Source organism: Ovis canadensis, chromosome 26 (assembly GCF_042477335.2).
Source record: "Ovis canadensis isolate MfBH-ARS-UI-01 breed Bighorn chromosome 26, ARS-UI_OviCan_v2, whole genome shotgun sequence".
In the NCBI taxonomy this organism is placed as follows: Eukaryota; Metazoa; Chordata; class Mammalia; order Artiodactyla; family Bovidae; genus Ovis; species Ovis canadensis.
The window spans coordinates 29,697,699-29,712,939 of NC_091270.1; the positions used below are offsets into that span (position 1 = coordinate 29,697,699).

The window sequence follows — 15,241 nt, forward strand, 5'->3', positions numbered from 1 at the left end:
CCGGGAAGGAGGAAAGACCAAAATTTACTGATCCAAATCCTGATCACCTGGGAAGGAAAAAATAAATAAAAGCAGCTTGCTTTTATTATGTAACACTCCTGGCTAATGAAAATGGAATCTTTGGCTTTAGGGAAAATAAATTGAATGGGAGGGGACGGTGTTTTAAGTCAACCTGGCAGTTTAAACACAACCCTCCACTCTCTCTACTCTTTCTTTAGAACAAAGTGGGTTTCATTTTGCCAGATATTTGAGGAGAGTCGGACCCGGTAAGCCTAAGTCATTGACAAATGTTATTGTCTCATGTATAAGAGTTGGACAAAATAAAAGTATAATCTGCAAAGGAACCCAAGTCCCTAGATATTGGCTGTTGGTGACAGTCACAATTTAGTTTTGGTTTTAAAACTCACAGTGGTGTTAATTCTCTACAAAGCTTCAGTCCCACCTAGGGCTTTTTCCCCAAGCTTCTGTATAGAAATCACTGAGTATGGTATTCCCCCCAACACTCCCGGGTGAGAATCCTGGGAACTAAACTGACCACAGACTTACCCCTGGGCAAGGAGTGAGAACTCTGGGTTCTGACTTCTTAAGAATGATGGAAATGTGAACCTTGGCAGCCCCTCCCAGATTTTATCTTGCCTGCACTCAGCAAGATAGTGATCGCACTTTCAGCTGAAAATGCAGCTTGAAGGAATGAATGGAGACTGGGGACGAGACACAGCCAACTGGCCGCAAAGCTACCCCAAGCCCTCTGTTGCTCAAAGGAATTCCCACTGTCTGGTGTCTCTGCACTCACACGCCCTCATGGCCTCCCAGCCTCTCTGGATGCCCCATGCGGGGGCCTGACCTGACGTGGCCTGGTTCCTTGTCTCCTTGTTCAGTCACCCAGTCGGGTCCGACTCTTTGCGACCCCATGGACTGCAGCACGTCAGGCCTTCCTGACCCTCACCATCTCCCAGAGTTTGCCCAAGTTCATGTCCATTGCATCAGTGATGCCACCCAGCCATCTCATCCTTGTCTCCTACTTGGCATATTAACAAGTTTCCATATCTTAAAAGTCTAAACCTGCTGCAGATAGCCTGGTTCTCTGGCTTAAGCCCAAGAAAGCCTCTCATCCACCTACACACCTGCTCAGTGACACAAGTGCGTCCGAGTTTCAGAGAGGGAAGGACAAGTAGTTGGAAGCCTGCAAAAATCAGTCTCTCCCAATACAGCGGAGGTGAAGAGCCCAAAGTATTTAGTCCCTTTCTGTAGTCTGCTTCTCAATGAAAGTGGTCACCATTTTCATCAACACTGAGTAATGTTTCCCAAGTGCTTCTCAGTAGCAATGGCATTGTATTAAATCTGCCCAGGGCTTCAGGCAACATAGAGGATGTGAAATTTCTGGTCTCAATGAGCATGTAATAAAAAGCAAGGCATGGTAGTTAATAGCAACTATTTATGGAGTGTCCTTAGTGTCAGCTTCTTCCTTGAAATTTGTCTGTGTGCTCAGTTGCTCAGTTGTGTCGGGCTCTCTGTGACCCCACAAACTGCAGCCCACCGGGCTCCTCTGTCCATGGAATTTTCCAGGCAAGAATACTGGAGTGATGACTCTGGGAACTCAAACCAGGGCTCAGTAACAACCTAGAGGGGTGGGATGGGGAGGGAGGTGGGAGAGATGTTCAAGTGGGAGGAGACAGAGGTCAACCTATGGCTGATTCATGTTGGTGTTTGGTAGAAACCAACACAATACCATAAAGCAATTACCCTTCAATTAAAAATAAATAAATTAAAACACACTTACACACTCACACAAAAAGAATCCTGGAGTGGGTTGCCATTTCCTTCTCCAGGGGAGCTTCCAAACCCAGGGATCAAACCTATGTTTATTGCCTTGCTCCTGCATTGCAGGCAGATTCTTTATTGCTCAGCCACCAGTGTGTGTGTAAGAGAAATTAATTCAAGGCTCGAAAGAAAAAGAAGATTGTCACAGGAAAGCATGCCTCATGGTGTGAAAAGGCTGCTGCACTGAGCCACTCTCACCCTGCAGGCCTTGACACTTCATGTATTTATGCCTTTCATTACCTTCCTAATTGGAAGGAGCCAGGCCACCACCTGCCATCATTCTCCCCTTTTCAGAACCACCATGGGAGGTACAGTGACGCTCAAGGTCATGGGCCCAAGTGTGGTCTGGGTCTGGAGGGAGACCATGATTGCTCCCACAGTCACTTGGCAGCGTTTGTGAGCTGAATTAGTGGCTTCAGTTGACACCTTGGTTGGCAGACACCTCATTTCTTCATCATCAACCTCATAGGAAAATTCCCCGGGCTGGCTGGGCCCCGTGACTATTAATTTCTATTACTTTTGAAGCACAATGAGAAAACATGGAAAAGAAGCTTAAACTCATTCTAATAATAATCCATCATCTATAACCATCACAGTAACAGCAGGACCTCTGCCCTGCCCTGGGAGAGCAGGCCATCAGCCCGAGGCCTCTCAGAAACACCGAGAGGGGCTCCAGCAGCTCTCTTCTTGCCTCGGATGCAAGGTTGCTTGAAATTCTCTGAGGCTCCTTCCTCCCCTCCCTCCCCTCCCTGCTCCTGGAAGGGACACATTAAATTACCACAGCCTTTCTTTCATCTGCAAGCTTGGCCACCCTTCAAGGAAGCGGTTGGGGTGGAGAGAGAAAGGGTGTGAGCTGTGGTCATGATTTCCTGGGCTCCACTTCAGTGACTGTCCCCACGCAGCCCCAACTGAAAGGACGGAGGGGAAGGTTAACAAGCAGCCCAGGGAGGAGAGAGGGGTAACGGCAGACTCTTAGGTGTGGCCGTGAAAACATGGCCCCAGATTAACTCTCCTGTACTCCTTCGACCCACAGGAGGCATCTCTGTACTCTTGAAGTAGAGCCGGCAACCATTTAACCAACAGAATACAGTGAATGCGAGATAACTGCTGTGCCAATCTGGGGACCAGGCCTTAAGAAACTGGGAATGTCCCCTTTCTGCCCCTCAGGTACCAGCCAGCTAAATGTAAGAAAGGCCAGGCCTCTGGGGAGAGCCCCGTGGGGACAGGAACCCAGGCCCCGGGCTCTCAGCACCAGCTGAGCTCTGGACCAAGAGCCAACGCCGACTCTCTTCCCCGGGCAAAAGCTATCTTGTCAGAGGATCCTCAGCCCCCGAGGAGCTGCAGGTGATGCCACGTGGAGGCGAGATGAGCCTTCTCCCACTCCCCGATTCCCATCCAAATGGCAGATCTGACCTGTCAGCAACTAAGCTTTGGGATGGTTTGTCAGACAGCAGTAAGGAACTGGAGCGCCTCCACCAGCCTTCTATGGGGGAGCCAGGGAGGGACGCTGACCTTCCCCAAGCCCCCTCCCCAAGAAGCGGCCCCCCGCTCAGCCTCTCCACGATAATGTGGAGTCTGTGAGGTGGGGTCGCAAGACGGCTGGCCCAGCCCTGAACACCTTCCACACACTGTCCAACCCTCTTTCCCACTATGCCCCTCACATGTCCTCTGATCAGGGGGACCTGCCCAGGACTGGAGATCCTCCCCCAGTTCCTTTTAACGTAGGAAAAACAAATGAGGGGACTTCCCTCATGGTTCAGTGGCTGAGATTCCACGCTCCCGATGCAGAGAGCCCAGGTTCGATCCCTGGTCCGGGAACTGGATCCCTCATGCTGCAATGAAGATCAAAGATACTCCAAGGGGCAACTAAGATCCAGCACAGCCAAACAAATAAACGGGGGTGACGGTTTAGTCACTCAGTCATGTCGGACTCTGTGACCCCGTGGAACTGTAGCCCGCCAGGCTCCTCTGTCCATGGGATTCTCCAGGCAAGAAGACTGGAGTGGGTTGCCATTTCCTTCTCCAGGGGAATCTTCCCAACTCAGGGATTGAACCCTGGTCTCCTACATTACAGGCAGATTCTTTACTGGGCTATTTGTAAATAAATAAATAAATGGAGACTGAGAACTCGTCACCTTGTCTACCAGGCCCAAGTTCACTACCCTCTAGTGGGGACTTCTGTGCACTCCCAGCCACAGCTCTGCACAGTGCTGTGGGCAAGTGGATTCCAGAAGCGGGGTGGGGATTATGGGATGGGGGTGTCTGGGAGGCCTGGGGCCTTGGAGGAAGCCCAAGGAAGGTCTCAGGAGCCAAGGGGTGGTTTGGAAGTTTAGCAGGTTTAGGAGGAGACAGGGATGATCTGTATCAAACAAAACAGAGAAAAGATAGAAGCATCTCTTGGATTTGGGATGATGAGCAAACCCAGTTTCAGGGAGCTAGAGAGTTAGAAACTATACCCGGTGGATCTGAGTAAAGAGTAGGAAAGAAGTCGGGGCCATGCTCAAGGACAAATCCATTTTCTTTGTTGGGAATAGGAGCCAGGCGGCAGGCAATCTGTAGCTAAAGGTGCAGTGGGGCGGGGGCGTTGGGCACCTCTTATTTCTCATGGTTGGTTTCCAAGAAGAGGAGTGTTAAGCAAGATTATTCAAGAGAGCAGCCCAGGGGAAGGGTTGACCTCTAAGGCCTGGTCGCTCCCTGGAGAGGTCGAAGGGGGTGGTACCCAGGATTCAAAACGCAAGGGAAGACCATCCGCTGGCCCTCGGGGAAGGCGGAGACGCTGGGGAGTACAGACCAATACACACAGCATTTTACAAGTCAAACATCATTTCTAAATACGCTTTTACTCGTCTTTGTGTAAGAGGGAGCAAACCAAGAGTGTCCTCACTGAAAATGGCTTTGGGAGGAGGGATGGGCTCACTCTCGCGGTTTTGGAGTCACCTCCGCGTGTGGCCCACTTGGAAGAGGACGGAGCTGGAAGCGCTAGGATCGGGGCGCGGGGGGCCTGGGGTCCCTCCCCCGCGATCCCGACTCCTCGAGCGCCACCCAGTGGCCTCAGGGCGGAACATCCTGCCGGCCCAGCGCGACTCCCGCAAAACCACAGCCCTTTGTGTTCAGAAGGCGCTTTTCCTGCCAAAGCGAACTGCTGTGTGTTACAACGACTGAAAGAGCAATCATGGAAACAAAGCCCTGATTTTTTTTTTTTTTTTTAATAGCAGCAGTGGAAACCGAACCTCACTTCCTCCCTCCAGGATTAGGGCCTTATTGATGCTGGTGGAACCGGTCATCTTGTTTCAGAGTTGACCCGCAGCCATCCGTACTCGGAGAGTGAGAGAGAATTATTTACGCTCCTGGGGATCTTATCAAAGGGTTTCTGTTCGGGTGACCAAAATGTTACTATTACAAAGGACTCTCTTATAGGTGTTTCTTTGACTTTTTTTCAGAATTTTTTTTTTCTTTTTTAATGACGCTGAGCCTGCATTTCCTTTCCCTGCTTCCTGCGTGGTGGAAAGCAAGGAGGCTTGGGGAGATGCAGTGAGTGACACCCTCCTGTTCTCCACCAAGCAACCGTCCATCAGCGGAGCTCGCCATATGGCTGCAGTGACCGGCTAGATCTGCACTATATAATGAATTCAATTCCCATGAAGGGATTCAGGAGAAACAACTTCATAATAAAGGTTTAGACAGATTTAAAAATGAAAAGTCCATAGCCAATTATGCAAAGTAGAATTCGAAGGAGGAGGATGATCCCTTTCAGGTGGTTCCCCCCACCACCTGGTAGCTGTGAGTAACTGAGTTAAAGGCTTGATGTCCTCTGCAAATTGGGGACAACAGTAATATCTATTTACTCAGTAGGAGTGATGTGAGTTTTAATGAGATTATATATATATATATATGTATATATATATATATATATAATGGTCATGAATTTTATTACAGAACAGTCATACTAAAAAATGCCACATTCTAGATTTTTCCAAGTCGTATTGAGTCGACTTGCCTGTGTGGTGAGACAGTTCAACCTCAGTCATTTTCAGGTCTCCTCCCATTCCAGGGTCACAGAAGAATCACCGGCACATCTGTGGTGTCTAAAAAACCAAAGCTGGGGTGGGGGCGGTGGGGGGGGTTGCAGAACAAAGGGAATTCCCTGGTGATCCAGTGCTTAGGGCTCCATGAAGGCTTGGGTTCAATTCCTGGATGGGGAACTAAGATTCCACAGGTCATGAAGCACAACCAAAAAAATAAAAGCAATTATTTCTGTGTCAGTATTGTTCCAGGCACATTATACTCTAATTTTAAATCTTCATCATGATTTAAATCTTTATCATGAACAATGTCAGAAAGGAATTTCATTCATAAACCCTAAGGTGGAGTTTAGGAAAACCTTTATGTAATTTAGTTAAAATGTCTGTATATTGAAGTGAACAGTGTTCCTTAAATCAAATAGCACTTCCTCTCTTTCTCACAGATATTTTTCACATTTTATAATACAAGTATTTTTATTAAAGTATATATAATATATAGTTATTTATAGCTAACTATATAGTTAAATAGGGCTTCCCTGATAGCTCAGTTGGTAAAGAATCTGCCTGCAATGCAGAAGACCTGTGTTGATTCCCGGGTCAGGAAGATCCACTGGAGAGGGGATAGGCTACCCACTCCAGTATTCTTGGGCTTCTCTTGTGGCTCAGCTGATAAAGAATCAGCCTGCAATGCGGGAGACCTGGGTTCGATCCCTGGGTTGGGAAGATCCCCTGGAGAAGGGGAAAGGCTACCCACTCCAGTATTGTGGCCTGGAGAATTCCATGGACTGTAGACCATGGGATCGCAAAGAGTCAAACACAACTGAGCAACTTTCACTTCACTTCTTCATATAGTTTAAAAACTATATGTAGTTATATTTACAGGTAATGATGTAAGATATAATTGTACATAAAATATAATTTATATATGCATACATGCTCAGTCATGTCTCACTCTTTGCAACCCCATGGACTGTAGCCCGCCAGGCTCCTCTGTCCATGGAATTCTCCAGGCAAGAACACTGGGGTGGGATTCCCTTTCCTACTCCAGGGATCTTCCTGACCCAGGGATTGAGCTTGCATCTCCTGTACCGGCATGCAGATTCTTTACCACTGAGCCTCCAGGGAAGCATATATAGGTGATCTGGTTCTAGCTGAGAAGAGTGACCAGTGTCTCTAACAAGACACTCGGGGCCTTCCTCCATCCCTTTCCATTACCCGCCCAGTCGCCCCCCAACCCCCGCCCTGCAGCACACATCACCTAGTCCATCCAACAGGCTCCGGGGAACTAACTATAAAATAGGAAAAGGTTTTTCTTACTTCCCAGTGCCATTCAAAATGGAGCGCCTGACTACAGCAGTCCATTAACCTGCTGGTGAGAAAACCTTTCCAGCAAAACCTCCTCTTCCACAAAGATGAAGAAAATTAGACTCACAGTTTCATCTCCTTGCATCTTATAGCCTTTTTTTTTTTTTTAATTAAAAAGACCAACTGTGGTGAACATTACTTTTAAGGCCACCGAGGAGCCTCGGCGCCTGTACAGCCTGGCCCTGCATTCGGGCAGCCAGAGCCCCGCTCACTCGCCTTGGCCTCGGCAAGGAAGACACATCGTCGGCAGACTGTGAAGCCAGGTCTCCCTCCGCCCCTCGGCGCTCCGCGGGGCTCCTCCTTGCTCCTCCGCGGGGCTCCTCCTTGCTCCTCCGCGTGTCCTATGTTGGAGCGCAGGGCTGAGAGCCGCAGCTGGGGTCGGGGGATGGCAGGGAAGAGGTGGCTCAGACCCAGACAGGAGTGTCCTGTGAAATTCTGACAAGTGAGCTGTGAGGTCAGTGCAGTTGACGATCTAAGCCAGCTGGGACGGTGGAGATGCAATCTGTTCCATGTGGCGAACATCTGGAAACAGGATGCTCTGTCTGCCAGTTCCAGAGACCACTCCCCCACCAAGTAGTATTTCTAACTGTTCCTTTTCTGCGCCTTTTTTGCACAAAACTCCCTGAGGCCAGCTGGCACAGTGATAGCTAATAGTCCCTGCTTTTTGCCTGCTGCAGCGCACAGGACAAGAGGCTTTCCATTTCATTTCTTGGAAGTTCGACATTACCTTAACACCAACATTTGTCAAGTGCACACACACACACACACAGACAAGACCAATATTATTTAAATGGATGCACAAAATACTAGCAAAAGTATACGGAGCAAGAGTGAACAATGGAACAAAGCCAAAGTTTCACAGGCACCGCTCCCTTTGCATCCCGAATGCCCTCTCTGGCTAAAGTTCTAGGGTGGACAAGGGTGGGGAGATCCTTCCATCCTTGACCTTGGGAAAGAATGGACCTGATGAGCAAGCATGCTAAGTTGCATCAGTCCTGTCTGACTCTGAGACCCCATGGACTGTAGCCCTCCAGGCTCCTTGGTCCATGGGATTCTCCAGGCAAGAATACTGGAGCAGGTTACCATGCCCTCCTCCGGGGGATCTTCCCGACCCAGGCATCAAACCAGTGTCTCTTGTCTTCTGCGTTGGCAGACAGGTTCTTTACCACTAGCACCACCCCATAAATGCCCAATGAACAAGGGTGGACAAGAACTGAGCATCAGGGAAGCCTCCCCAAGCAGAAATGTGGTCTGGATGGCTCACCCTTTACCTGCAGCATAAGAGGGTGCGGTGCTGCCTTGACAGGGCGGGCACCACCTTTTCCATCCACTCCCCACACCTGTCCCACCTCGGGAGGAAAGAAAAGCTGAAATGTAGGTGAACAGCTCATCCAGATTAAGGCATGCCATCTTTCTGGATGAGAAGACTCAACATTGGGGTATGGCCATTCGTCCTAAATTAATTTCCACATGTATGGAGTCAGTGATGGGAGCAATGCCAAGAAACACCTTGAGTTGCCAGCAGTGGGAAGGGGCAGGTTCAGGCCATGGATCAGCCAATTCCAAGCCTTTTACAACTTGTCCCAGGATCAGGGATCCTGGTAGGGGCAGCTGAAAGGTTCCTTCCCTCAAGGACCTGCGTCGCTTTTCACTTTTCGGAGAAATCAATTTTGCTTCATTAATAAACCTGAGTCAGCCTACAACATTTGAGTCTGTATTCTGTCGTGCCTTTCCCCCAGAAGACAAAATTTTGTAATGTAAATTATGTACATTTCATCACTGGATAAAAAAGCCTGGAGATGCTTCTGTCGGTCATGCAGGGGCCAAGCCCCAAACAGAAGACGGAGCTTTGTTCTGACTATTAAAGAGACCAGTATGTCTCGAAGTGTGGTAGACTACCACCTGAAAGCCTAGTTTATTTATTTATTTTTATTGACTTATTTGGCTGGGCCAGGTCTTAGTTGCAGCATCGGAACTTTTAGTAGCAGCGTGTGGTATCCAGTTCCCCAACCAGGGATTGCACCCAGGCACTGAGAGGGTAACAGGCAGGAAAGCCAGAGGTCTCCAAAGGGAGGAAATAGCCTGCAAGTGTCAGACATTTTTATCTCTCTTTAGCAGCAGGAGGAAACAAACTAGCAATATGTTTTTCCTTCTCTACACAAATTTCAAAGGAGGTTTCTCTTAAGATACTGTGTTGCCATAATGACACATGGTTTCACCTGAAGTTAACTATTCTCAGACCTTGAGATAACCAATGCATTTCTCTTATGGAAATGTTTGTCTTTAGCTATGCTAATGTGCTATGCATTTACCCCAAACTCTGTCTTCAAGGTGGTTCCGCCTCATGGCTCAGAACCTACTTGACAAAGCAACATGTTATACTCAGATGTTGTTCCCCTAATCTATGCAAATGAAACTATTTCTATGGTAATCTGTCCTTCTATAAAATTCAAGTTAATCATTTTATGGCCCAGGATGAACCATTTGGTGCCAAGATGATCCAAAATGCACCTTATGGGTGAGGGGCCTGTGCCATTCTGAGTTTTAAGACATTCTTTTCTTTCATTAACAGCTTCCCTTGTAGCTCAGTTGGTAAAGAATTTGCCTGCAATGCAAGAGACCCGGGTTCGATCCCTGGGTTGGGAAGTTCCCTTAGAGAAGGAAAATGGCAACCCACTCCAGTATCCTGGGCCTGGAAAATCTCATGGGCAGAGGAGCCTGGTGGACTGCAGTCCATGGGGTCGCAAAGAGCCAGGCACGACTGAGTGACTAACACACACGCACACACACAGTGACTATCCAGCTGAAGACTAGGGGGGGTACTCTTTCTGCCCCCTTCTGATGCCTATGTCATAAGCTTTCTCTATCTCCTTTTTACTTTAATAAAACTTTATTATACAAAAGCCCTGAGTGATCAAGCCTCATCTCTGGCCCAGGATTGAATTCTTCTCCTCCAGAGGCCAAGAATCCTGGCGTCTTTTCATTCAACAACAACCTTTCATCTTGGGGGCTCGTCCCGGATCCTTCAGGAGAAGGTAAGGATGCTTGGAGCTCTAGTTCTTTGTTCTCTTAGGGAACACGTTTTCTGCTGTGCTTTACTAACTCTACGGTGTGCTTGTGTGAATGAATGACATGCCCTGCACGAAGCAAGTGAGGAGCCCTGCTCTGCAGTTCCACGGTGATCTCATACGGCTTATGGCAGAAACCTGTGGGGGGTTTATACCGACCTGCCAATGCCAGGAGGCACCGAATGTCTCCTTTGGGAACCGACCAAAAATGGGCATAGCATGTGGACCAAACTCCCCTTTCGCAGTCAAAATTTTCGGTCTCTTTGACCAGTTCATAACTCCTTGGGAATTAGAAGTACTAACCTAATCTATCGGATCATCGACTTTCAAGGGACTTGTGATCTATACTGTTACTGTGGCTTAGGTCCCAAACTTGGATTGGTAGTCAGGAAGGCACCTAGCCTTGCTAGGAATGTAAAGTTCAGAAGCTAGATGGAGCTCTAGCTCCAAGAACATCTCTGAGGTTAAAGGTTACTCAGATTGGGACCGCAATGGGTTTTTCGCTTTGGTAACACTGGCTCTTAGTGGACCAGAGGAGGCTCTTATTCTGGTGTGGTGATGCTTGGAAGGAACATCTCAGTTTTATGTTCATTTTGCTCTTGTTGTGGTCAGGAATATACTCAGCACGGGCGCTCCGGTGACGAATGTTTCCCCCAGAGGTCTTAGCTCGGGAGGCATTCCGGAAGGTTACTCTGATTGCACCCAGGGTGACATCAGAGGCAAGCAAGGTTAATGGTGAAGAGCTGGATGTGAGGTAAGGATGCCATCAGACCCACCCCTGGTACATCCCCACCCTGCCTCGGTGGTAGAACCGAGAGGGACGAGTACAGCACCTGCATCGATAAGGAACTGACTAAGTCCGACCAGGAAGGAAAAGCTTTTGGTGTAAAGTCTGTCTACACCCCCATCTAGAGCAAGGAGGGACGCCTCCTGCAAAAAGATGGCACTGGTTGCTTTTTTCTTTCTTACAGATGGGAGCTAACAATTCCAGCCTCACTCCTTTGAACTGTATCCTGAAAAATAGGGGTAGATTTGATCCCCAGGGCTTAAAGAAGACACACCTGGTCTTCCTATGTGATACTGCGTGGCCACGGTATCCACTGGAGGACGGCGAACAGTGGCCAGTTGGAGGGTCTCTTAAGTATAACACTGTTTTACAATTAGACGGGTTCTGTAAAGAACAAGAAAAAAGTGGTCTTAAAGGATAGGTTTCTCAGTAGACTCCAGATATCTGCCATAAGCTATTAAAATGGGCGTAAAGACCAAATCAGTCTTTAAATACTCTGTTACGACTGGCTCAGACAGTCTATTATGGTAGGAAATATGAGGAAAGAAAGAAAGGCAGAAAAAGACAAAGGAAAAGGTGGAAGCCTTCACAATGGCTATAAAAAACGTTCTTAAACAGCCTGAGAAAAATGCCCAGAGGGACCCAGGTGAAAAGAGATGGGCTTGCTATTACTGTGAAAAAGAGGGGCACCTCAAGAGGGATTGCCCTCAGGTATCTAAGCCGCCCCCGGCTCCATGTCCGGTCTACAAAGGACCATGCTGTAAGAGAGACTGTCCCCAGAGGCATAGGTCTCAGGGGTCAGACTCTCAAGACAAGCAAGACTGAAGGTGCCCGGGGGTCCCCACACAAGCTCCCGTCCTAATTACACCTGAGGAACCCCAGGTATTAATAATTGTGAGGAGCCAATCCATCAATTTCCTTTTAGATACTGGGACAACTTACTCTGTACTTACTAAAGCCCCTGGCCCACTTTCTTCCCGATCTGCTTCCATAATGAGACTGTCTAGATGAGCCAAAAGGTATTATTTCAGTTATTCTTTATCTTATAACTGGGATTATGTGCTATTTTCACACGAGTTTCTGATTGTGCCAGAATCTCCCTCACCCCTTTTGGGGAGGGATATGGAGAAGGCAATGGAGAACCCACTCCAGTACTCTTGCCTGGAAAATCCCATGGACGGAGGAGCCTGGTAGACTGCAGTCCATGGGGTTGCAAAGAGTGGGACACGACTGAGCGACTTCACTTTCACTTTTCACTTTCATGCATTGGAGAAGGAAATGGCAACCCACTTCAGTATTCTTGCTTGGAGAATCCCAGGGACAGGGGAGCCTGGTGGGCTGCCGTCTCTGGGGTTGCACAGAGTTGGACACGACTGAAGCAACTTAGCAGCATACTGAACAAGGTCCATGCCTCTGTTTTCATGAATATGGAGCCCTCCCTTTCTCTCCCTTTAGTTAAACAAAATGTAAATCCTAGAGTCTGGGCTGATGGAAAATCTGTGGGTCGAGCATAAAATGCTATTCCTGTAGCTGTCAAGCTCAAAGACCCACACTTATTTCCACATAAGAAACAGTATCCACTGAAACCTGAGGTTGAGGAAGGGTTAAAACCCATCATTGAACATTTAAAAGAGCAGGGACTATTAATTCCCTGTAACAGTCCCTGCAACACTCCTATTTTGGGTATAAAGAACTCAAATGGTAGATGGAGACTAGTTCAAGATTTACAAATAATAAATGAGGCTGTGGTTCCTTTACGCCCCGTGGTGCCTAACCCTTATACCCTGTTGTCTGAAATTCCTGAACGAGCCAAATATTTCTTAGTAACTGATTTGAAAGATGCTTTCTATTCAGTGCCTTTGGTGGAGGAAAGCCGATTTCTATTTGCCTTTGAAGACCCTATGCAGCCAGCTTCTCAGTTAACCTGGATAGTTTTGCCCCAGGGATTCCGTGACAGTCCTCACTTATTTGGACAAAGTTGTCACAGGATCTACAAAACCTTAATAGCTCTGAAGTGGTGGTGTTACAATATGTAGATGATATTTTGCTCTGTGCTGAGACAGAGGAAGCTTGTTCGTGAGCCTCAGAAGATTTCTTAAACTTTCTGGCAGGCTGTGGTTACAAGACATCAAGAAAAAAGTCTCAGCTTCGTCAACAATCGGTTAGATATCTGGGCCTAATCATATCAGAAGGGACTAGGGCCATAGGCCCTGAGAAAATTAAACCTATACTAAATTATCCCCTATCTATGACTTTAAGACAATTGAGAAGATTTTTGGAAATCACAGATTACTGTCACGTTTAGATTCCGGGTTATGCGGAACTTGCCCGGCCTTTATATAAACTTATAGCTGAAACTCAACAGGCCCAAACCGACAAACTGGTTTGGTCTCCAGAAACTCAAAAGGCTTTTAAGGTTCTTCAGACTACTCTCCTACAAGCTCCAGCTCTGAGCTTGCCCACAGGGTCAAAATTTAACTTGTTTGTCACTGAAAGAAAAGGTGTGGCCTTGGGAGTTTTGACTCACCAACAATCTATTGTTTATCTAAACAGAAAATTAGACGTAATTTCACGTGGGTGGCCCCACTGCCTAAGAGTAATTGGGGCAGCGGCTTTATTAGCTCCTGAAGCTTTAAAAATAATTAATAGATGAAACCTTACTGTACTGACTTCTCATGATGTGAATGGAATCTTAAATTCTAAGGTTAATATTTGGATGACAGACAGTAGGCTTCTTAAATATCAGTCATTGTTGTTAAAAAGTCCAATAACTAAGCTTAAAGTTTGTGGAAATTTAAATCCTGCCACTTTCCATCCTGAGAAGGAAAATGAAACACCTGATCATGATTGTTCCCAAGTTTAAGCTAACTTTAAACTATGCAGCCCAGGAGGATCTAATGGATACCCCATTAAACAATCCTGACGTGGACATATTTACACATGGCAGTTCTTTTGTTCGGGATGGAAAGCATAAAGCAGGTTATGTGCCGTGGTGACTGCTGAACAGGTTTTAAAAGCAAAATCTCTCCCCCGGGGAACCAGTGCTGTTAGCGGAGCCTGTGGCTCTGACCTGAGCTCTAGAGTTAAACAAAGGACATCGAGTAAATATCTACACTGATTCTGCTGCTGCTGCTGCTGCTAAGTCGCTTCAGTCATGTCTGACTCTGTGCGACCCCATAGACAGCAGCCCACCAGGCTCCTCCATCCCTGGGATTCTCCAGGCAAGAACACTGGAGTGGGTTGCCATTGCCTTCTCCAAAGCATGAAAGTGGAAAGTGAAAGTGAAGTCGCTCAGTCGTGTCTGACTCTTAGCGACCTCATGGGCTGCAGCCTACCAGGCTCCTCCGTCCATGGGATTTTCCAGGCAAGAGTACTGGAGTGGGGTGCCATTGCCTTCTCCGACACTGATTCTAAGTATGCTTATTTGACTTTACATACTCATGCTACAATATAGAAAGAAAAACAGTTTAAAACAACAACAGGAGAACCTATTCAACATTTCAGAGAGATCGAGACTTTTAACTGCTAAGGTGAAGGTGAAGTCGCTCAGTCGTGTCCGACTCTTTGCAGCCCCATGGACTGTAACCTACTAGGCTTCTCCGTCCATGGGATTCTCCAGGCAAGAATACTGGAGTGGATTGCCATTTCCTTCTCCAAGGGATCTTCCTGACCCAGGGATCGAGCCCAGGTCTCCCACATTGGAGGCAGACGCTTTAACCTCTGAGCCACCAGAGAAGCTATTGTCCAAAAAAGTAGCTGTTATACATTACCAAGGGCACGGGAGGGATGGGCGTAAAGTAGCCAAAGGTAATCAGTTGGCTGACTGTCCAGCGAGAAAAGCAGCACTTGACGAAACCCCTTCACTGCAGACGCCTTTGATCTGACCGGTCCTGTGGAACAGGAAAAACCACAATATACTGAGGAAAAACTAAAAAGACATGAAGAAAGAGGAGCAAAGATTACTGATAAAAGATGGTTACAGTCCGAGGATCTGCGATTAATAATTCCTGAAAATGCTCAGTGCAAAATTCTTAAGGGTTTACATCAGAGTTATCATTTGGGTACAGAGAGTACTTATCAAATGGCTTCTCATTTGTTTGAAGGTAAAATGTAATGAAAACTTTAAAGAACGCTATCAAAAGGTGTAAAGTTTGTCAGAAAAATAACCCAAAGACTGA

The 15,241-nt window shown here is 47.4% G+C and overlaps 1 long non-coding RNA gene across 1 annotated transcript; it reads right to left on the reverse strand.

The window, feature by feature from the left end:
- Nucleotides 1-7,277: 7,277 nt before the first annotated feature.
- On the reverse strand, nt 7,278-14,953 carry LOC138431056 (uncharacterized). The gene is made up of 3 exons (XR_011253515.1): nt 14,834-14,953; nt 11,338-11,447; nt 7,278-7,643 (listed from the first exon to the last, which is right to left on the reverse strand). It is a non-coding gene; the product is annotated as an uncharacterized lncRNA (long non-coding RNA).
- Nucleotides 14,954-15,241: the final 288 nt, after the last annotated feature.